Genomic DNA, 22,677 nt, shown 5'->3' with positions numbered 1-22,677 from the left:
ACTTGGTCTAGAACAGCGTTGTTGGATACTGGATATACTGGAGAAGTGAGGTTTCATTCTATCTATTTCACTGATGATTCACTTCATGTTACATTTGCCCCATACTCAAGTAAGATATTAGTAATAAGGGAAATTGGTTATGGTGTACATGGGCATTATCTTCACAGTTTTTCTGTTAATCACACTCAAAATAATAGGAAATGGTAATATCTGAACATAGTGAAATGGACCACTAAAATGACGGTGGCATTTGGAAAGTGGCTTAGAGAAAACACCACCTCCCTGCCATATGCTGGACTATAGTGAAACTACAGGAAGAGAGAGAGAGAGAGAGAGAGAGAGAGAGAGAGAGAGAGAGAGAGAGATCAGTTTGGGAAAAATTTTAAGAGGTAAGAGGAAGGTCTCTTTTCTATACCCCGAGCGTCTGAGATTTTTGCATCCTCTGCTGCCCTCTTCCCTCCTGGATGGTCAAGCTGAGGCTTTGTGATGTCAAGCCGCACCATGGCAACCACTGATTTTGGGCAACCAGAGCTGAAGTGAGTGGCTCCTCATTCACCTAGAGAGTTTATATAGAGGCTTGGACCCTTTGAGTAGTGTCCATTGCATCAAGATAGCCAAACTTACTAAGAATATATTGTAGACTAGTGGAGATAAGGAATAAGACTCCAAACTCAAGGATCGATGAAGAAACTGCAAGTCCTAAAGTGAATTAGAAGTCAGTTTCTCAACTGCATGACGAAGAAGTGGATAAGGTCAGAATACCTTATTCAAAGCTACCCCTTCCCCAGTAATTCCTCTCCCAAGATTCTGGCCTTGTGCTTTTTGGCCACAGACACTTCCTCATTCAATCCACTGTCATCCAATTACAAGCACATTTCCTAAACATTTTCCAAATTTTTCCCCAAAACCAATGTCTTTCTGTGATTAACTTGTTTCCAAACTACATAACCAAGATAGTGCCAACGGTAACTTTGGACTTTAAGCTGAATGTAGACAAGAGGGAGAAAGACAGAAAGAATCAGATAATTGTATTCTACTACAGGAAGGGGAAAACCTCCAGTAAGCAAGACAACAACCTCCACTAAGCAAGGAAGAAAAGAAGCTGAGGTTTAATTTAGGTCTGGATTTGGGGGGTGGGATGGATGGTGGTGGTCGCAGTCATGAGGAACAGGGTGTTGTTTTAGTGCTGGCAGTGTATAAGAGTGAATTTGATTTCCTTTTTACATGGTAGAGTATTGAATATTGTTAAACTATTGACAGGATTGTCTGCTCAAGATGGGAAATTTTATGCCACCATGGTACAGTTTTTCCTTTATCTACTTGGTCTAGAACAGCATTGCTGGATATTGGAGATACTAAAGAAGTGAGGTTTCACTCTGTTTCACTGATGATTCACTTCATGTTACATTTGCCCCAAACATAAGTAAGATATTAGTAATAAGGGAAATTGGGTATGGTGTACATGGTTATTATCTTCACAATTTTTCTGTAAATCTGGAACTATTCTAAATTAAAGCATCCAGATTTTCAATCCCAGCAACAACACAGAGCGGATAACTATTAAGGAACCAGCTCTGGGCAGTCGACTTCCCCACACCAGTTTTAAGTGCAATAGAGACGATAAACCCAAGCTACTGGACAGAGAGGCCTTATAGCCTCAGAGGCCAACCCCAAAACACTGCCACCCAGAGGCTGAGCCACAAACTGACTCTTAGCTAAATACAAATTAAGGCAGTCTGGGAGTCAAATATGGCCTGCTTTAAAATCCAGACTGTGGTTTACAACAGGGAGGAACAGTGTATCGCAGGGAAATTCAACACTCTCCTGAATTCCTGACAGGACTAAGGCAAGCCAGACTGACGAGTAGGAGAACAAAAGGACCTTCACTACTGCAATTTTTTTCTTCTTTTTTATTTTTTCTTTTTTCACCTTTTAACTAAGAAACTAATTTTTTCTCTTTTTTTTCCATCACCTGATTTTACCCTTTAAATTACTACATTTTTATTTTTTAACCAGTATTATTACTGCTACCATTTTACCATTTTTTTAAAGTGCCATTTTATTTTCTCTTTATTTTATTTTGGGATTAGTGTTCTCTATTCTGTTTCATCATTGTTTTAGCATCAATTTTCCCAACCTCAATTTTTCCTCTATGCTAAAACCCTTTCCCTCACTTTTCTCCTTTTGTTGTCCTGTTTCTCTTATCCTATTCCTGCTTTAGATTTTCCCTATTCCTTCTGTTTATCTCCTGTCAAAATTTCACCCTACTTATATATCCTATTTCCATTCCACTGCTCTAAAACCTTATACGCATATCCCTTATCTTTCTTCACGATCCAATTTTTTTTCTTCTTTTATCTTTCTATTGTTTTGTTGCTGTTTGCTTGATTGTTGAGTATATTGGTTTTTTTTGTGGTTGTTTTTTTTGTGTGTGTGTGTGCGTGTGTGTGTGTGTGTGTGTTTAGGACTGGTTGTGAGGCTGTTTTTCTTTTTCTTTTTTTCTGCTGGTTTTTACCCTTGCTCCACCCCCTACCCCCTGGTTATTTTTATGCTTCTGTTTTCCCTTGCATTTATGGATATTATTGGTTGTTTCAAGGTTGCATTCATCTCCAGGGAGCTGTTGCTGGAGTTAGTTGTGATTTGTGGAGGTTATATAGGAGTTTTCTCCTCATATACATAGCCTCTTCCCCTCATCTACTTCATTCTCTCTTTTCGCTCTTTTTTTCCCTCTCTTTTTTTTTCCTCTTTTCTTTCCCCCTCGTTTTTATCAATTTCATTTTTCACTACTTTTTTTTCTTTCTTCCCTACTTTTCTTTTCTTTTTTCTCTTTTATCTTTTTCTCTCCTTTCTTCCTTGTCCCCTAATTCTCTTAATTCGGGTGGTCACCTTTATTTGGGGTTATTAATATCGTGAATATATTTGTGTTTAGTGCCTGGTACGTGGTGCCTTGTTGTGTTGTATTTTGTGCCTTTAAATCAACGCAGCAGACCCAAGCAACAGCAGCCTCATGAGCACCACACCCTCTGTCTGAGGAACAGCAGCTGTATGTGAAGCCTACCCCCACCAGCCAGAAGAGCCACCACAGCTGTAAACAGCACCCACCAGAGAAGCTGCTGCCAACTGAGGCGCAGCTGCTACCACAACCGCCCGAGGAGCAACCACAGCCCAAGGAACCACTGCCACCCAGGGAGCAGCCACTGAATGACTCAACGTCTAGATATGTCAGTGAGATCAATCATGGGTAGACAAAGAAACCGCCAAAGGAAAGAGAAGGAGGACTCTCCAGAAAAGCAGCTAAGTAATACAGAGGCATGCAACATGACAGAAAAAGAATTCAGAATAAGGGTCCTAGAGTGCATATACCGGATGGAGGAAAAAATCAACAACCTCTGAAAGAAGCTAGAAGAAACAGATGAAAAAGTCAACTACCTATGCAAGAAGCAAGAAGAAACAGATGAAAAAATCAATAACATATGGAAGAAGCTAGAAGAAACAGATGAAAAAATCAACAACTTAAGTAAGACCCAAGAAGAAATGAAGAGTGATATAGCTGCAATAAAAAACACCATTGAAAGTATCAACAGTAGACTAGGAGAAGCGGAGGTCCGAATTAGTGAATTAGAAGACAAGGAAGCAAAACGCACTCAAAATGTACTGCAATTGAAGAAAAAAATTAAAAGACAATAGGAGAGCCTAAGGGAGCTTTGGGACAACATGAAACGAAACCACATATGAATAATAGGGGTGCCAGAACAACAGAAAGAGGAACAAGGATTAGAAAACCTATTCGAAGAAATAATATCAAAATACTTCCCTGAGGTGGGGAAGAAAAAAGTCACACAAGCCCAGAGAGTCCCAAATAAGGTGAACCCGAAAAGACCCACACCAAGACACATCATAATTACCATGGCAAATGTTCAGGACAAAGAGAGAATCTTACAGGCTGCAAGAGAGAGACGGAAAGTTTCATCCAAGGGATCTCCCATTAGATTATCAAATGATTTCTCAACAGAAGCACATCAGGCCAGAAAAGAATGGACAGAAATTTACAAAGTGATGCAAAGAAAAGGACTGAATACCCTATCCAGCAAGGCTATCATTCAAACGTGAAGGGAAAATAAGAAGCTTCACAGACAATAAAAGGCTAAGGGAGTTTATCACCACCAAGCCAGCAGTGCAAGGAATGCTAAAGGGACTGGTGTAAAAAGAAGAAATACAAGGCTGAGAAAGAAAACAGCCACACAAAAAAAGAAATGGCTACAAACAAGTACCTTTTAATAATAACTTTAAACGTAAATGGACTAAATGCTCCAACCAAAAGACATCAAGTGGCTGAATGGATAAAAAAACATGACCCATACATTTCCTGTCTACAAGAGACCCACCTCATTAGAAGGGACTCACACAGACTGAAAGTGAAGGGATGGAAAAATATCTTTCAGGCAAATGGAAAGGAAAAGAAAGCTGGGGTAGCAATACTTATATTGGACAAAATAGACCTCAAAGTGAAGGCCATAACAAGAGATAAGGAAGGCCACTTCATAATACTAAAGGGATCAATACAACAAGAAGATATAACCCTGGTAAACATATATGCACCCAATGCAGGAGCACCCAAATTCATAAAAAAAAAACTCCTGGAAGATATCAAAGGAGAGATCGACAACAATACAATCATAGTATGGGACTTTAATACACCACTGACAGCACTGGATAAGTCCTCTAGACAAACAATCAGCAAAGAAACAGCAATCCGAAATGACTCACTAGATCACATGGACTTAATAGACATCTTCAGAACACTTCAACCCAAAGCCACGGAATTTACATTCTACTCAAGTGCTCATATGACATATTCAAAAAGAGACCATATATTGGGTCACAAGCAAAGTATCCCCCAATTCAAGAAGATTGAAATCGTAAAAAGCATCTTCGCAGACAGGATGGCATAATATTAGAATTAAACTACAATAAAAACAACTCAAAATACTCAAACACCTGGAAGCTGAATAGCATGTTATTAAATATTGATTGGGTTACCAATGAGATCAAAGAATAAATTAAAAACATCCTGGAAACTAATGATAATGAAAACACAACAATCCAAAACCTATGGGACACAATGAAAGCAGTCCTGAGAGGGAAGTTTATAGCTCTACAGGTCTATCTCAAAAAATAAGAAAAAATGGTAGTAAATTATCTAACTCTACAACTCAAAGAATTAGAAAGAGAGCAACAAGAAAACCCCAGAGTGAGTAGAAGGAAGGAGATAATAAAGATTAGAGCAGAAATAAATGACAATGACATAGAGACCAAAACAGCAATACAGAAAATCAATGAAACCAAGAGCTGGTTCTTTGAAAGAATAAACAAGATTGACAAACCTCTAGCCAGACTCACCAAGAAGCAAAGAGAGAGGACCCAAATAAACAAAATCAGAAATGATTGAGGTGAAATAACAAAAGACCCCACAGAAATACAAATGATTGTTAAAAAATACTATGGACAGCTCTACTCCAACAAACTAGACGACCTGGAGGAAATGGACAAATACCTAGAAAAATGCAACATTCCAAAACTCAATCAGGAAGAATCTAATAATCTCAACAGGCCAATAAGTATGGAAGAAATTGAAGCAGTCATCGCAAAGCTTCCATCAAACAAAAGCCCAGGACCAGATGGCTCCACAGGGGAGTTTTACCAAACATTCAAGGAAGAACTAAAACCTATCCTCCTCAGACTACTACAAAAAATTCAAGAGGAAGGAACACTTCCAAGCTCATTCAATGAAGCCAGCATCACCCTAATACCAAAACCATGTAAAGACAACACAATGAAAGAGAATTACAGGCCAATATCCCTCATGATCATAGATGCCAAAATCCTCAACAAAATCTTAGCAATTCGGATCCAGCAGTACATCAAAAAGATCATACACCATGACCAAGTAGGATTTATCCCAGGGATGCAAGGATGGTACAATATCCGCAAATCAATAAACATGATACATCACATAAAAAAATTGAAAGAAAAAAAACACATGGTCATATCAATTGATGCAGAAAAAGCATTTGACAAAATTCAACACCCATTTTTGATAAAAACTCTCAGTAAGGCAGGAGTAGAAGGATCATACCTCAACATAATAAAAGTCATATATGACAGGCCCACAGCCAACATCATACTCAACAGACAAAAACTAACACCATTTCCCCTAAGAACAGGAACAAGGCAGGGATGCCCCCTCTCTCCATTCCTGTTCAACATAATACTGGAAGTGTTAGCCATTGCAATTAGGCAAGAAGAAGAAATAAAAGGCATCCAAATTGGAAAAGAGGAAGTAAAACTGTCCTTATTTGCAGACGACAAGATATTATACATTCAAAACCCTAGAGACTCCATCAAAAAGCTACTAGACTTAATACATGAATTTGGCAATGTAGCAGGATACAAAATTAACCCCAAGAAATCTGAGGCATTTCTATACACCAATAGTGAACTTTCAGAAAGAGAGATTATAAAAACAATCCCGTTTACCATTGCACCAAAAAAATTAAGCTACCTAGGAATAAACTTAATTAAAGAGGTAAAAGACCTCTACTCAGAAAACTACAGGACGTTGAAAAAAGATATAGAGGAAGACATAAACAGATGGAAGAACATACCGCATTCATGGATTGGTAGAATCAACATCATTAAAATGTCCATACTACCCAAAGCAATCTATAAATTCAACGCACTTCCCATTAAAATACCAAGGGCATACTTCAAAGATCTAGAACGAACTCTCCAAAATTTCATCTGGAATAAAAAAAAGACCCCGAATAGCTGCAGCAATCCTGAGAAAGAACAAAGTAGGTGGGATCTCAATACCAGATATCAAGATGTATTACAAAGCCACTGTTCTCAAAACTGCCTGGTACTTGCACAAGAATAGGCATATAGATCAATGGAATAGAATAGAGAGCCCAGAAATCGCCCCAAACCAATATGCTCAATTAATATTTGACAAAAGAGGCAAGAACATACAATGGAGCCAAAATTGTCTCTTCAATAAATGGTGTTGGGAAAATTGGACAGATATATGCAAGAAAATGAAACTAGACCACCAACTTACACCATACACAAAAATAAACTCAAAATGGATAAAGGACTTAAGTGTACGACAGGAAACCATAACAATTCTAAAAGAATCCAAAGGCAACAAAATCTCAGACATATGCCGAAGCAATTTCTTCACTGATACAGCTCCTAGGGCACTTGAAACTAAAGAGAACATGAACAAATGGGACTACATCAAAATAAAAAACTTCTGCACAGCAAAAGAAACCATCAACAAAACAACGAGAAAACCCACTGTGTGGGAAAACATATTTGCCAATGTCATATCTGATAAGGGCCTAATCTCCAAAATTTATAGGGAACTCATACAAGTTAACGAAATGAAGATAAACAATCCAGAAACTAAGATGGCGGCATAGATAAACACCGGGAAATTGCTGCCTCCCACAACAATTGAAAAATACCGCAAAGGACAGAGCGGACATCATCCAGAACAACAGGAAGGCTGGCTGAGTGTAAATTCTACAACTAGAAGGAAGGAAAAGCACACTGAGAGCCAGAGGAGCTGCGGAGGTGAAGTGCAGAGGTACTGCGGCTCGCGCGTGTGCGGAAAGCGGGTGGCACCTGAGGACGCGGCTGTCTTTTTGAATCACAAGCTCTCGACTGCTCTGAACTCCGGTTCCGGGAAGTCTCTGGGGACCCAGTACTCATACGGGGAGAAGCTGGACGGTCAGGAAGCGGGCGAACTTGAAGGAGGCTTTCCCTCAGAGGTGCTGGCAGGAATTATCGGGTCACTGAGATGCGGGACTCCTTAGGGCTGGGCGGAGAATCAGCCATAGCTGCTTGCTCTGCCCTTTGATTCCCTGAGACCGAGCCCCACCCAGGCTGTGGCAGAGGCTTTTGCATGTGAATGTACCTAACTGCAGTCGAGCCAGGCAGACCCGGAACTTCCAAGAGAAGGCCCAAGGCCCCGCAGCGGCTTGCATTGCTTCATAGCTGAGCCTCTTCATGGCTCCTGCTGTGTGGCCTCAGGCAGAGGCTGAATTAGCACCTCCTTATATCCAGGAGCCACTGCACCCAGTGGTGAGAGGGAGACCAACCAGATTGCAACTCCTCAAATCCATAAGGGACACACTCAGGGAGCAGACTCAGTGAGCACCAAAGCCCCACTGAAGCAAGTCTTGCCCCATAAGGGTGTCTTCAGCACAGAAGTTCTCCCACTTCAGACAGAGCTGATTCTCACAGCCAATTGGCCTGGAGGTCAATTCCTCCCAGTGATCCTACAACAACCAAGGCACCAAGAGCGTCCACCTCAGGTAACTGGGGAGGCTGAGCCACTGGGCCCTACGGGACACCTGGCACGCAGGGCCACTCTATCAAAACAGGGAAGCAGCCAAAATGTGGAGACAAAGAAACAGGTCACAAATGGCAGAAATGGAGGAAAGCAAATGACTGGATATAGAGTTCAAGGCCACGTTTATAAGGTTTTTCAAGAATTTTATGGAACCCGCCTATAAATTTAATGAATCCCTCAATAAGTATAGTGAGACCGTGGAGGACATGAAAAAGGACCAACTAGAAATTAAGCATACACTGACTGAAATAAAGAATAATTTACAGAGATCCAACAGCAGACAAGAGGATCCCAAGAATCAAGTCAAAGATTTGAAATACAAAGAAACAAAAAATACCCAACCGAAAAAGAAAAAAGAAAAGAGATTCCAAAAATATGAAGATAGTGTAAGGAGCCTCTAGGACAACTTCAAGCGTACCAACATCAGAATTATAGGGGTACCAGAAGGAGAGAGAGGGCAAGATATTGAAAACCTTTTTGAAGAGATAATGACAGAAAACTTCCCCTACCTGGTGAAAGATATAGACTTACAAGTCCAGGAAGCGCAGAGAACCCCAAACAAAAGGAATCCAAAGAGGACCACACCAAGACACATCATAATTAAAATGCCAAGAGCAAAAGATAAAGAGGGAATCTTAAAAGCAGCAAGAGAAAGACAGTCAGTTACCTACAAGGGAGTACCCATATGACTGTCAGCTGATTTCTCAACAGAAACCATGCAGGCCAGAAGAGAGTGGCAAGAAATATTCAAAGTGATGAATAGCAAGAACCTGCAACCAAGATTACTTTATCCAGAAAAGCTATCATTCAGAATAGAAGGTCAGATAAAGAGCTTCACAGATAAGAAAAAGCTAAAGGAGTTCATCACCACCAAACCAGCATTATATGAAATGCTGAAAGGTATTCTTTAAGAAGAGGAAGAAGAAAAAGGAACTCTTACCATTTGCCACAGCATGGATGGAACTAGAGAGCGGATAAATACCACAGGATCTCACTCATTTGTGGAATATAATGAACAACATAAACTGATGAACAAGGGCTGATCCTGAGACGGAGAGGCATTGATTGGACTGTCGGGCCTTGGAGGGAAGGTAGGGGAGGGGAGGGGTAAGGGGGAAAGATCAACCAAAGGACTTATATGCAAGCATATAGGCCTAACCAATGGACACGGACAACGGTGGGGGGGGGGGGTGAGGGCATGAGCGGGGGTGGGGTAGAGGGTAATGTGGGGACAAGGACACATATGTAATATCTTAATCAATAAAAAATATATTAAAAAAGAAGATAAACAATCCAATCAAAAAATGGGCAAAGGACCTAAATAGACACCTTTCAAAAGAGGACATTCAGAAAGCCAACAGATATATGAAAACATGCTCAAAGTCACTAATCATCCGAGAGATGCAAATCAAAACAACAACGAGGTACCATCTCACACCTGTCAGACTGGCTATCATCAACAAATCAACAAACGACAAGTGCTGGAGAGGATGTGGAGAAAAAGGAACACTTGTGCACTGCTGGTGGGAATGCAGACAGGTGCAGCCACTATGGAAGACAGTATGGAGTTTCCTCAAAAAACTGAAAATGGAACTCCCAGTTGACCCTGTGATCCCACTTCAAGGAATATATCCAAAGAAACCAGAAACACCAATCAGAAAGGATATATGTACCCCTATGTTCATAGCAGCACAATACACCATAGCTAAGATCTAGAAACAGCCTAAGTGCCCATCAGTCGATGAAAGGATTAGAAAACTGTGGTACATCTACACGATGGAATACTATGCTGCTCTAAAAAGGAAGGAACTCTTACCATTTGCAATGGCATGGATGGAACTGGAGAGCATTATGCTAAGTGAAATAAGCCAATCAATGAAGGAAAAATACCACATGATCTCACTCATTCATGGATAATAGAGACCATTATAAACTTTTGAACAATAATAGATACAGAGGCAGAGCTGCCTCAAACAGATTGTCAAACTGCAGCGGGAAGGCCGGGGAGGGTTGGGGGGCAGGAGGTAGGGGGGCAAGAGATCAACCAAAGGACTTGTATGCATGCATATAAGCATAACCAATGGACATAAGACACTGGGGGATAGGGGAGGCTAGGGGACTGTCTAGGGCGGGGGGGAAAAATGGACACATATGTAATACCCTTTGTAATATTTTAAGCAATAAAAATAAATAAAAATTGATGCTTATCCACTTGCTTACTCTGATCTGCTCTCTCTCTCTCTCTCTCTCTCTCTCTCTCTCTCTCTCTGCACTGAGGAATAAGCCTCTGTGCTATTAGTTGCTATCTGGAGAAACCCATGTGACCCAGCACTGAATGAGACCAACAGAGAGAGAGGAAGTCAGGCCTTCCATCCAAACTGAATCCCAAAGACCCCCCCCCCCTTCCCCCAAGTGAGCTCAGACCCTCAGTGACAGAGATCTTGCCACAGGTGAGACCACAGTAGTCCCAGCTGAGCCATGCAGGATTCCTTGTCACAGCTGTGTGAGCTAATAAGTGTGTGTTGGTTAAGTCTCTAATGTGGGATAACTGTCAGCAATAGATCACTAGCACAGTGGTCCCACACCAGGCCCTGGCCCTGCCCTTCTATCTCCCTTCTTTTTTCCTCCCAATTGCCTCCAGCCCCCAGTCCCTCATTTTTCACACCCTCTGCCTCCAGTTTGGATGATGGCTGTGAAATTTAGGAAAGGATGCTGCAAAGTAGAGCCAAATGAAAAGTGTAATTCGAAAGAAGAAACAGCACCTGTCAAGACCACAGTTCTGAGCTTCCAAGGTAAGGAGACGTGCCAGGGTTCATGTCCCAGCATCAAGAAGGGTTCAAGAATCTGGAAAAGGCTGTGCGCAGATGACATAGAAATCCAGAGACTGATAAAGAGTCCGGAGACCAGTTATAATTTTGAAAGGCATTGGGGTCAGAGGACCTTCAGCTAAAGGAACTGAAGAGTACCTCCTTGTCTAGGCCCCTTGCTTTTATTAACACAATTTGTCCTAAGGCAAGGTGGAGATAATACACTTCAAAAGGTAAGGTTTCAAAGGGTACAGAGGCATTGTCAGTTTGGGGAATAGCCTAAGGCTGTTCAGGTTGTTTGGCCAGTAGGAGGCAATAACCTGTAGATTAAGATGCCTTTTAGCTGTCTGGCAACCACAATCAGTTTCCTATTCAGGTTTGGGGAAATGCCTTTAGCCATTCCCAACATGTGTGACTCAACCCTGTTGAGACCCCAAGTTTCATCAACCTTTTGATGAACCTCTTATAATTATGACATGCTGGAATTGGTGTACTGCAGAGACACTACAGGCAAGGCAGGCGGCTGCCCCTCCAGGCCCACTGAGAGTGCATGCAAGTGCACTGTCATCACCATGGACCTCTAAGGTAGACCTGCCCCTGATTTCCAGACCTCCTTTAATTTCACAAGCCTTCATCGGTTGCCATTGTAAAATCAGGATGAAGAGGGTAGACAAGTACTTATTCATCTTTCTGGTTTAGAAATCACATCCTAAAGAGAGCCTGTGCAATGTCCCCACGATGGGCTCATGTTCTCAGTGCTTATGGTCCTCAGGGGTCAGTGGGAAGTCTCATCATACTCCATTCAGATTTCCTTTCTCTCTGTGTCAACCAACAGGGCAGATCTCCTTGAGAGCAAGGACCCTGGGTGTGGTCCCCAGTGAGCGCCCATTTGTCCTGAGTCAGTGTAGCTTGTGCCATGGCGGGGTGCTGTACAAGGCTGCTAGTCCATCCTCACCAGGGTGGTTCAGAGCACTGAGGAGGATTGATGTAAAAGGAGAAGCCAGGCTGTCTCCACAACCTTGTTCAGCCTTGGGGTGTGAGAAAGAATGGCTGCTGGGCTCTGGAGAGACAGAAGAGCCTCAGGAAAAAGCCCAGCTGAACCAGAGCCTAGGGTCTGAAGGCAGACAGACAGAGACTCTGACCCCAGAGGAAATTTCGAAGCGGTGCCTTTGGAGGAGATGAGTGTGGACCCCGGGCCCTGGAACATTCCCTGTCCCCGCTTCAGTGCTGTGGGCCGACAGAGGAGATGCTCAGAAAGCTGTTCAGTGCGCGTGGAGCAGGGTGACCTTTCTGTCCAGGTGCAGGTGTCAGTAAGGGTTCAGGAACTGCTCTCTGCTGGTTAAACCCTACAGCATTCTGCAACGTGGACGCCAGGGGGCGCATAAGGCCAGGCTTTGTCCATGTGCTGGTGGGAGATGAAGTCAAACACAATGTGGGTTTGCAGCCCTGACATCAAGGGTCCCTGCCCCAATGCTGGTGGGTCAATTTCCCCCAAAGTCCCATTGTCCTGGGCCTCAAGTACATCACATCCTTAGAGCAGATGGCTCCTGAAAGACTCATTCTTCCCAACCAATGACTCATAGTAACACGACGCAGGCCCAGAAGAAAAAGATTTGCTCAAGTCTCTGAAGGATTGTAGAGTTAAATTTTATGGAATCTAAATTAAATTTATATTTGAGTATTTCATTACATTTTCTTTAATTAGACTGAATGTGACTGAATAGTATGAAAAAATACATAAAGTTATAAACATATATATGATGAACACAAATATTTTAAAACTTCATATAAATGAGGGGAGGGAGCCCTCTCTGTTGTGGCAGCTGACACACGCTGTGGCCCAGGATCTAAGACCACAGGTTCCAAAGGAGCTGAGGTGCGTTGCTCACAAGCTGCAGGTGGGTCCACATCTGGAAGTTCAGTGACGGCTGTGCCTGGAGCCTGCTCTGGCTCTGGAGAGGGCTCCAGAGTAGGGGTTGCCACTTTAGGTGTTTCTTCATCTTGCTCTGGAGCTCCTTCTGTAGATCCAGGAAGAGAACATGTTACCACCATGACTGCCTTTTGTGTGCCTTATAAGAAAGAAACCTCCCATCTCCATCACTGAAGTCCCAGTTCAAGGCCCCACCCCAGGAAGCCCTCCAGACTGCAGGCCCTGGGCAATGACCTGAGTGGCTCTGTGCTCCTGCCTAAGCTCAGCCTCTGGGAGCTCTTTTCTGTGTGGGCCAGCTTGACCCCCCACTCACCCACACCACCCAATCCACATGCACAGCTCTCTGACTCCCTCCCTTTTTTCTAGCAGAAGCCCTCAGACCTCTGCCCTCTGGCAGAAATCTCACAAGGCATGAGATCCAGGGTGTTGCCAGCTTCTCCAACTCACAGTCCCCATACTCCCCTTAAGGCTCTGATCCAAAGCCCATTCACTTTTTCTGCTGGTCTAGAGATCCACTTTCTGCTTCACAGTGCGTGTAGATCAGCGATACTTTGAGGAAGAAGTCATATGGGGTGTACTGTGGATGCTACCTGCCTGCGCAGCCCAGTGTGACTGAAATCACTCCTGCCTAGAAGGAAGCGCTGGAGTGCAGCCCTGGGGTCAGGGCCTTTGCTGAATGAATGAGCCCCAACCACCCCCATCTCAGAAGGCTGGGTGAGCCTGGGGTCCCCCTGCTCACCCCTGGGATTTCTGATCTGGCTTCACCCAGGACAGAGACCCCTAATGGAATCTACAACGTCTTTATCAAAAGAGAAAATAGCTTAGCCTAAGTCCTGAGGAGAATCACAAATAAGGCACAAGTTTCTTTAAAAGAAGAGAAAATGGCCAATTGGAACAAGCACAGCTCCTCCAGCACAGCTCTCCAGAGTCCAGGCTCCCAGCGGGCATTTTCCTGGGAGGAACCCCCACCCGCCGCCCCAAGTCCCTACTATAACCCTATGAAGCTGGGCCTAGGCTCTCCCCATGTTCAGAGAAACAAACTCTCAGGGACATGCAGTGATCTGGAGACTCACAGCAAGCAGGTGGCTGAGACACCACTGCGCTGTGGAGGGGCAGGGCTCACCTGGTCCATGGTTGGTCCCACACACGTTGGTGAGTCCCAAAAGTTCCATATTAACACAGAAGGGTGGGTGCGGACCAAGGTGGGGACGCTGCCCAGGAAGCTGGGCACCAAGTATTTGACCAGTTTTTCCATTAACTGTTCCTGGGAGGTCTGCACCTTACATGTCCATTTTTATTTTTAATTTAATTTAATTTTTTTTTTTTTTTTTTTTTGCCCTGTGAAGATCAAGCTTATTTGGAAGCCTGAGTGAGTGGTGTTGGGGACAACATGGAGGCCCAGGGGTGAGCTGACAGGCCTCCATGTTGGGCTTAGGATGCCCCCACTGGGAGGTCAGCTCTGAGTCTGGGCACAGCACAGGGTGGAGCCAGCTCCCTGGGAAGCAGAGTCCTGGCTCCAGGAAGGGCAGGTGGAGAAGGTGAGGGCAGTTCTCCCTGGGTGGGTCAGGGTCCAGAAAAACAGACTTGCTCAAAGCTTTGAGGGTTTTTAGGGTTAAATTTTATAGAATCTAAATTAAGTTTCTGTTTAGGAGTATTTCAGTATATTTTCTCTACGGTACACTGTATGCTATTAAATATCATAAAAATATAATAAAATTATAAACATATCTAACAAGAATATTAAACATTTAACACTGTGTCTAAATGGGGTTAGAAGGGTGCCCTCTCTGCTATCGCTGCTGACATGCGCTCTGGCCCGGGATCTAGCACCACAGGCCGCACAGATGCTGGGGTGAGTTGCTCAAATGCTGCAGGTGGTTCTTCTGCCTCTTGAAGTTCAGTGAAAGCTGGGCCTGGATCCGGCTCTGGCTCTGGAGAGGCCACTAGGGTGGGGTTGCCCTTGAGGGTTTTCCTGATGTTCTTCTGGAGCTGGTTCTGTAGATGCAAGAAGAAGACCTGTTACCACCCTCACTGCCTTTTGTGTGCCTTCCAAAGGCACACTCACCCACACCACCCCTGGAGGCCTCCTCCTCCTCCTGTCTCGGCCTCAGTGGGCTCAGGTTCTCCCGCTGAGGCACTGGGCCTGGTTTGGCAGGTAGGAGACTGCAAGTTGAGCTCTATGGAAGCCAACAGCATCATCAGGCTGAGAAATTCTGAAGGTGCTGGTCCAGCCAGATGCTCAGGATGCAGGAGATGGCCCTGGGGAGAGAGATAGGTGAGTAGCAGAATGTGAGGCCTGCCCTTCCCTTCCACATGGCCCTCCCACAGCACCACTCAGATAGCCTGGGGTCCCTGCCTGCTGCTCCTGCCCATCCAGAAGCCAGACCTACTCCTTGTCCACCTTCAGTCTGGCAGTCCTGGCAGAGATGGGCCTGATCACCCAGGAATGGTTGGCATGAAGCCCTCCTACCTGACAGCTCTGGATCAATGAGGAAACCACCTGTCCCCTTCTTCAGGGGAACCTGACATGCTCTCCCAGTGTCCCTGTTCCCTCCCATTAGGACTGAGAGGGCTGGTGTCCACCCAGTTCATGTCACTCATTGGCACTGAGCAGGTGCTTCAGGAATACTGACCAGTGAGCAATCAAACAAACCGCAGGGCCTTCCTATCACCTCAAACTTTGGCTCCTGTACCTACATGCTGCCTCATTCACTAGCTCTCCTGTGTGGTTCTTTGCCTCCCACTGAAACTCAACTCCCACAGAGTGGGGTACCCCAAGCTGCTACTGCGGAGGTTCTGCCAGATTATGGAGCAAGGTCCCGGGATAGGGGTGCAGAGTGGGCTAGAATTAGGAGTGGAAGGCTATGAATTGTCTGAGGGGCTGTCTGTCCACTGACCTTCCCAGTCGCCCACACCACCCATATCCACTTGCACAGCTCTCTGACTCATGTCCTTTTTTCTACAGAAGCCCTCTGAACTCTGCCTCTTGCAGAAATCCCACCATGAGTGGGATCCATGGTTTTGCCAACACCTTGAATTCACAGTCTCCATACTCCCCTCGTGGATATGATCCAAAACTGACTCACGTTTTCTGCTGAACAGAGGTTTACCATCCTCTTCACAATACGCGAAGATGCAGCCATAGGGAGAGGAGGCCAGGAGGACGTCACATCAGGTGTTCTGTGGACACTATGAGCCTGTGCCGCCTAGTGGGACTGAATCGCTCCCTCCCAGAAGGAAGCTCTGGAGTGCAGGCTTGGTGTCTGCTCTGAGCACTGGGTTATGGTCAGTGCCTAGAAACATTTCTGTACCAGGCATGGCTTCTAATATACGTGCTGATTGAATGAGCCCAAACCAGCCCCATCTCAGATTGCTGGGTGACCATGGGCCACACTGCTCACCCCTGGCATCTCTAATCTGGATTCACCTGGGACAGAGACCCCTAATAGTATCTCCAATCTCTTTGTAATATTAGAAAAGAGCTAAACCCAAGGGCCCAAAGAGAGACCAGTAGGTTCAATCACAGCCCCTCCAGCAGACCTCTCCCCGGTCTAGGCTCCCAGAGAACACTTACCAGGGAGGACCCCAGCGAGTCCCTACAATAGCCCTATGAGCCTGCTCCCTGCTTCTCTGAGGTTTCAGAGGAACAAACACTCAGAGAGTTGCAGTGACCTGAAGGCAAACAGCCAACAGGTGGCCCCATGAGCATGTGCTCTGGAGGGGGAGGGGCTCACCTGGTAAATAATTGGTTCCACTGCTGCTGGGTGGTAACAAGTGTTCTGTAGTAACAGGAACGAAGGTGGGTTCCCTCCTCAGGTAATCGACCACTTTGTCTAGCCAGTGTGCTAGGGCGATGTGCACCATACAGGTCTTTTTTCTTTCTGCCTGTGAGGCTGAAGTTCACTGGTAACCCTGAGTAGGTGGTGCTAGACCAGTTGGCTGTCCGGCAGCTGTTTCCCAGGCCTGGGCTGACTGGACTCCAAGTTCTGCTCAGAAGGCTGCCATCAGAGGCTAGCCCTTGACCTCTGGCTGCCGAGCTCTGAGTCTGGGCACAGGTTGGAGCTGTCTCCCAGGGAAGCAGAGTCCTGGCTTCCTGGAAGGGCAGGTCTTCAAGGCCAGAACCCTTCTCACTGAGAATGTTGGGCATCCTGAGGCCAAAACACATCTTCCATGATGCTCCAGCTCAACACTGCCCTCCTGAGTCCCACCCGCCACAGCGTTCTGGTTACTGAACAGAGCATTGAGGAGCTCCCAGTGAGGGGCAACCCCCTTAGGTTCCAGGCTGTGAGCACATTCTCTTTGGGTTCCCAGGGTCTGTGTCTGAAGTAAACTGAACTGTTCACAGAAAAGCAGCTGGGTCCTTCTGGTCTTGGCCAAGGCAGAGTGAAGGGCAGGGGGAGGGGCAGGGCTAGAAGGTGGGATTGTTGTGTCCGAAGATGCAGATGGGGAAGTGCTTGACGTGGGAGGACCACTGGGCTGACAACTGCAAAAACGCCACGTCATTCCACTCCACGCCATCGATGACGACCGGCAGCATGCTCTGCTGGTGCTTGGCCCTGCAAACCAGGCGACCAATGCCCTGGATGCACTGGCTTTGGGACTCCACATCCTTGTCCGTGGTTTTCTTGGGCGCCTTCTTTTTTCTCTCCTTGGTGACCACAGTCATTGACATGGCAGGTGTTGCTGTGACCTCACCACTGCGGGGCAGCCTGCTGACCTGGACAGACTGGAAGAAGCACTTGAGTGTGTTTTTGGAGGTAGGCAGCTGTTTCTTCTCTGCGACTCTCTTCGTATCTATTGGCTGGACTGCTGTCCAGTAATCCACCTGCAGCTCCATCATCTGTGCATGGACACTCTGGCTGGTGGAGGACAGGCCCCCACTCATTGATGTGGGGGAGAGTGTGTTGGGTGAGGCCTTCCCGGTAGGGGACAGAAGCTCACCGCACCATGAGAGGACTACATCATCTGAGCCTCCTGACATGGCTGCAGATGGTTCCACTCTTCCAACCTTCACTGCCCCCACAAAGGGGATGAGCTGTGTGGACTTTTCATTGGGGCGCTGCTGCTTAGACATGAGAATGGCCTCAGCAATGGGCAGCAGGTAGACACAGTTGGCCCCCGCAACGTACTCAGAGATTCTGGACACAACGTCCTGTGTGTCCTGCAAGGTGTTCTCAGACTCCAGGTTGTTGAACATGTCGCGCCAGTACAGGTCCTGGAACAAGTGGTTGTAGCGGCAATCCATGGAGCCCAGGTAGCTGGCCAAGGGGTGGGGACCTAGCGGGATGACCAGGAAGCGCATGTAGTCTAGCCATTGGGGTGGCTGCTGGGACAGCTGCCTCACGAAGACCCGCAGCACAGCGCTGAAGTAGGGCTGTGCCCCTGCCACCGCCATCTTCACAGGCGTCAGGGCCTGGGAATTGCAGTTGCAGTATCTCTGCATGTGGGAGACGATGATGCTGAAGGCCTCCTGGACGTCATCTGTGGAGCAAGTGCACACCACGGGCAGCGTGTGCCCCTGCAGGATGTCCGAAAGTAACTGGCCCTGCCAGTTGCAGGTGTTGACCAGGATGATGTTCTCGGGCATCTTGTCCTGGGAAATGAGGATGTTGCTGAGCTGGTCACGGACGGGCTTCCTGGGGATCTGCCGCTGGCTCTGTGGGTCTGGGCTCTCGTTGTCCAGTCTGTAGACCCACTCATTCCAGGCTGTGTCGCAGCCCCGGTGGCCAGCCTGCTTCCTCTTGGACCTGCTGGAGGGCAGGACCAGAGACTTGGTGAAGCGCACTATGGATGGCAGCTTCTTGGTGAACCAATGCTGGGCGGAGGACCCTGCCTCCAGGTTGTCCTCCAGCTGTGCCAGCTGCTTCCCAGGGGAGCGAATTCTGTGGGCCATTGAGTCAGAGCTACTATCACTTGACATGCTGTCAAAGTATCGCCTGAGTTTGGGCTTTGGTGTGCTGGGGACACTGATATCGTCCTCCGTGTCTAGGCTACTGTCACTAGAGCTCAGCACAATGTCATACCGACGGTGCAGAGCCTTCTCCACTTTGGGGACATGCCTCACAAGGGCCTGTTCTGAGGATATGACCTTCTCCGACACTTGGGCCCTGAGCATAGACGCCACGGCTTCCTGGTGGTAATTGTGTTGACTGTTCATGCACCTCCTTCTTACTATGAGATTACCTTTGTCCAAGTTATTCTCCTGGGACTGCCTGCGGACGGCATTGTGGCTGGCCGGCTGCTCAGGGAAGCAGCTCTCAGATGTGCTGGCGAGGTCGTTATGCGAGGTTTGGACCTTGTTGCTGGCCGGCATGGCAGTGGCCTCCTGATCGATATGCTGGCGGGACATGGAGGCCATTGGAATCTCAGTGGTGGGTGTGCTGTAGGCCACAAGTTGGGAGTCACTGTGGCTGGGCTGCTTGCCTCCCGGGGCCCTCGCGTTCTCAGGCAGGTGGGCCAGACTCAGAGGCTCCTTTTGGATCCTGGTGCTGTGGAGGCCCCGCATCTCCATCGGCAAGCTGGAGTCTGGCAGGCCTTCCATGTATGGCCTGAGCTTGGGATTGGGGCGGCTGAGGACACTGTGATTGTCCTTCATGTCTGGGCCGCTAGACAGGCCTTCAAAGTATGGCCGAAGCTTAGGTGTGGGGGTGCTGAGGACGCTGCCATCGTCCTCAGTGTCTGTGCCACTGTCACTGGGGTTCGGCAGCATGTCATACAGGAGGTCCAGGTCCTCCTCCACCTCCGGGACATGCTCCCCATGGTCCTGCTCAGGGCCCAGGACCTCCTCCGACAATTGGACTGTGCGCAGCCATAACAGGACTTTCTGGTGGTAGTTCTGTTGCGTGGTCAGGGTGCTCCTTGTGAATATGAGATTCCCCTCATCACAGTCATCCTCCTCCTGGTCAGCGGTATGGTAGCTGGCCTCCCGCTGTGAGAAGAAGCTCTCACACATGCACTCAGAATAGTTGTCCGAGGACTCAGCCTCGGGACTGGCTTGCCTGGCGCTGTCCTCGTGGTCGATGGGCGGCATGGACAGGGAGGAGATCTGGATCTTGTCCACCTTGCTGGTGGGTGTGCTGTGGGCCACAAATTCGTTGTCCCTCTCGCTTGGTAGCTTGCCTCCCAGGGCCCACGAATTTTCGGGCATGTGGGGCAGACTCAGAGGCTCTGTTTGGGTCCTGTCACTGTGGCTGCCCCAAATCTCCGTCTGCAAACTGGAGTCTGACAGGCCATCGAAGTATGGCCTGAGCTTGGGCCTGGGGGTGCTGAGGATGCTCTCATCATCCTCCAGGTATGGGTCACTTTTCCTGCGATTCCCCATCATGTCAGACCAAAGGTCCCTCTCTGACACTTTGGACCTGTGAAACAGCGCCAGGACTTTCTGCTTCAGCTTTCCTCGTAATGATGGCCGCTGCTTCTTTGGTTCCCCCTTCTCCAAGGCATCCTTGTCCAGGTCGTGTCTGTGCTTTCCCCTGCCGCTGGCCTGCAGCTCATCCTGCCCCTCGTAGTTACCTGCCGACTTGGCCTTAGGGCTGACCTGCATGGCACTGCCCTCGTGTTCGATGGGCTCACTGCACAGGGAGGAGATCCAGATCTCGGCCACCGTAGTGGAGGATTCCTTGATGCTGCCAAAGAGGCTCACCATCTGGCCACACCTGGGGTTTCGCTGCATGACGTCAGCCATGCGGATGGCGCCAGAGGCCAGTGTCTCGTAGCCCAGGACATTTCTGTTCTTAGAGCACTTCCTCTGCTCCAGCATGATCAGGAGCTTGTTACCTTCTCCCTTGAGGAAGTGGTTGTACTGCAGGGAGAAGGTGAGCGCCAGGTTGGTCTGCACTGGTCTACTGCGGGGCAGCACAATCTCTTGGGACCTCAGGATGCCCTTGGAGTGCCGCATCCTCACGGAAATTACCACGGAGTGGAGGTCCTTGGCCAGCTTCTTGAAGATTACTAGCTTCGTTACAGTGAGACTACACCACCTGGGCACGCAGCTGGGGCTGGAGCAGTCCACCTCCCAGGTGGCGAACAGGTTCTGGGGGACCAGTGTTTTGAGCACCGTGGACGTGCTGGCCAGGCCCACAGTTCGTGAGGAAGCTGCAGCTGCTGGCATCCTACTGGACCTTTTCCTACTCAGGGTTGGTGTTTTTTTCTCCTGTGGTGGGACAGAGGAGGGACATGATTGGTGGCAAGAAGTGGCGCATGAGTGATCAAAGGAGAGTGTGGCCACACAAAAAGTGGCCACTCGCTAATCTGTGAGTAGGTCAGGGAAGGCCTGACTGATGGTCTTTTTACCTCAGAGACCTAAAGTTATCACAAAGATGCTTTGAAATTAAAACGTTTTAACTAAAAGCTGTTTACGGTGGGTCGCTGGGTCCTACGTTGGAATCTTCTGCAAAAACGGTCATTATTTACCTTAACTGTGACTGTCTACTGTCTTTTGGAATCTACAAGAACATAGCTTTGGAACGTCAAAGGAATTTTCCTTTTTTTTGGATACTCTGTGCTCTGTGGAGACCACAAATCCCCTCATTGTTTTTGAGTTCATTGTTGGCTGTTCTGTCCTATATCCCCCTATGGGAAAGAAGTATGTGTCTGTCATTTCACTTTTCGTCCAATCTATCAGCAATGGATTTCATGCAACTCACATACATCGCCACTTCTGACCGTAATATCTAAAATAAGTTGACAACTGCCATTCTCCAGAGCATTATTTCAATCCATTGAGGTTTTTATTCAAGGCAAATGACCATTTGGCTCAGATAAAATCTAAACAATTGTTCACAGTTTTGAATGCTTCTTACATGGACATTTACTTGGCACAATACAGCAGGATCCCAGAAAATCTCACCCAGCACCACCCTGCAGACCTACACCTGGTGCTGGCATCCAGCAAAGGGCCCATTGACGCACCAGTTCCCTGCCTGCCGGTGAACTTGTGACACTTGTCTGTTGGATTCAGGACTTTCCCTTGCTTGTGTTGCTGACTTTATTGGAGCCATATTTTGTAATACTCTTGGTGGAACAAAGGTTAACAGTTGATAGATCCCAGGCTATGTAGAGACAGGAGGGAAAATGGGACTGGTTTTTACCCCTGGCTTTTCTATAAGATTTGCCTTTTGAGAGTCTGGGCAAACACCTTAGCTGTTTAAGTGAGAGCTGATCTTGTTCAGCTCAGAAGATAAAGGGGCACATCATCCTTCCTGCATGAATCTCAGATGTTCTTATACAACTGAGGATCTTTGCGGATGTGTCAGAGGTCATTCCTCATGACATGCAGGAACCCCATTAGCAAATTCCCACACAACTGCAATTAAACTAACTGGCTCTTCAGGGGAAGCACTAATGAGGTTTAGTCCACCTCTGCTGGTAGCCCTTCTGGTTGTTGTAGTCAGCAAGGAGAGAAACTGAGGCACATAAGAATGTTGAATGAGACTCTAGGTGAGTGAGCAACTTGCAGCTCAACCCATAAAGCAACAAACTTTAACCCACTACATAACACTCCCAGAAACTGTGCTGAGACTCTG

Source organism: Myotis daubentonii, chromosome 16, assembly GCF_963259705.1.
Source record: "Myotis daubentonii chromosome 16, mMyoDau2.1, whole genome shotgun sequence".
NCBI lineage: Eukaryota > Metazoa > Chordata > Mammalia > Chiroptera > Vespertilionidae > Myotis > Myotis daubentonii.
This window is presented reverse-complemented; position numbering follows the sequence as displayed.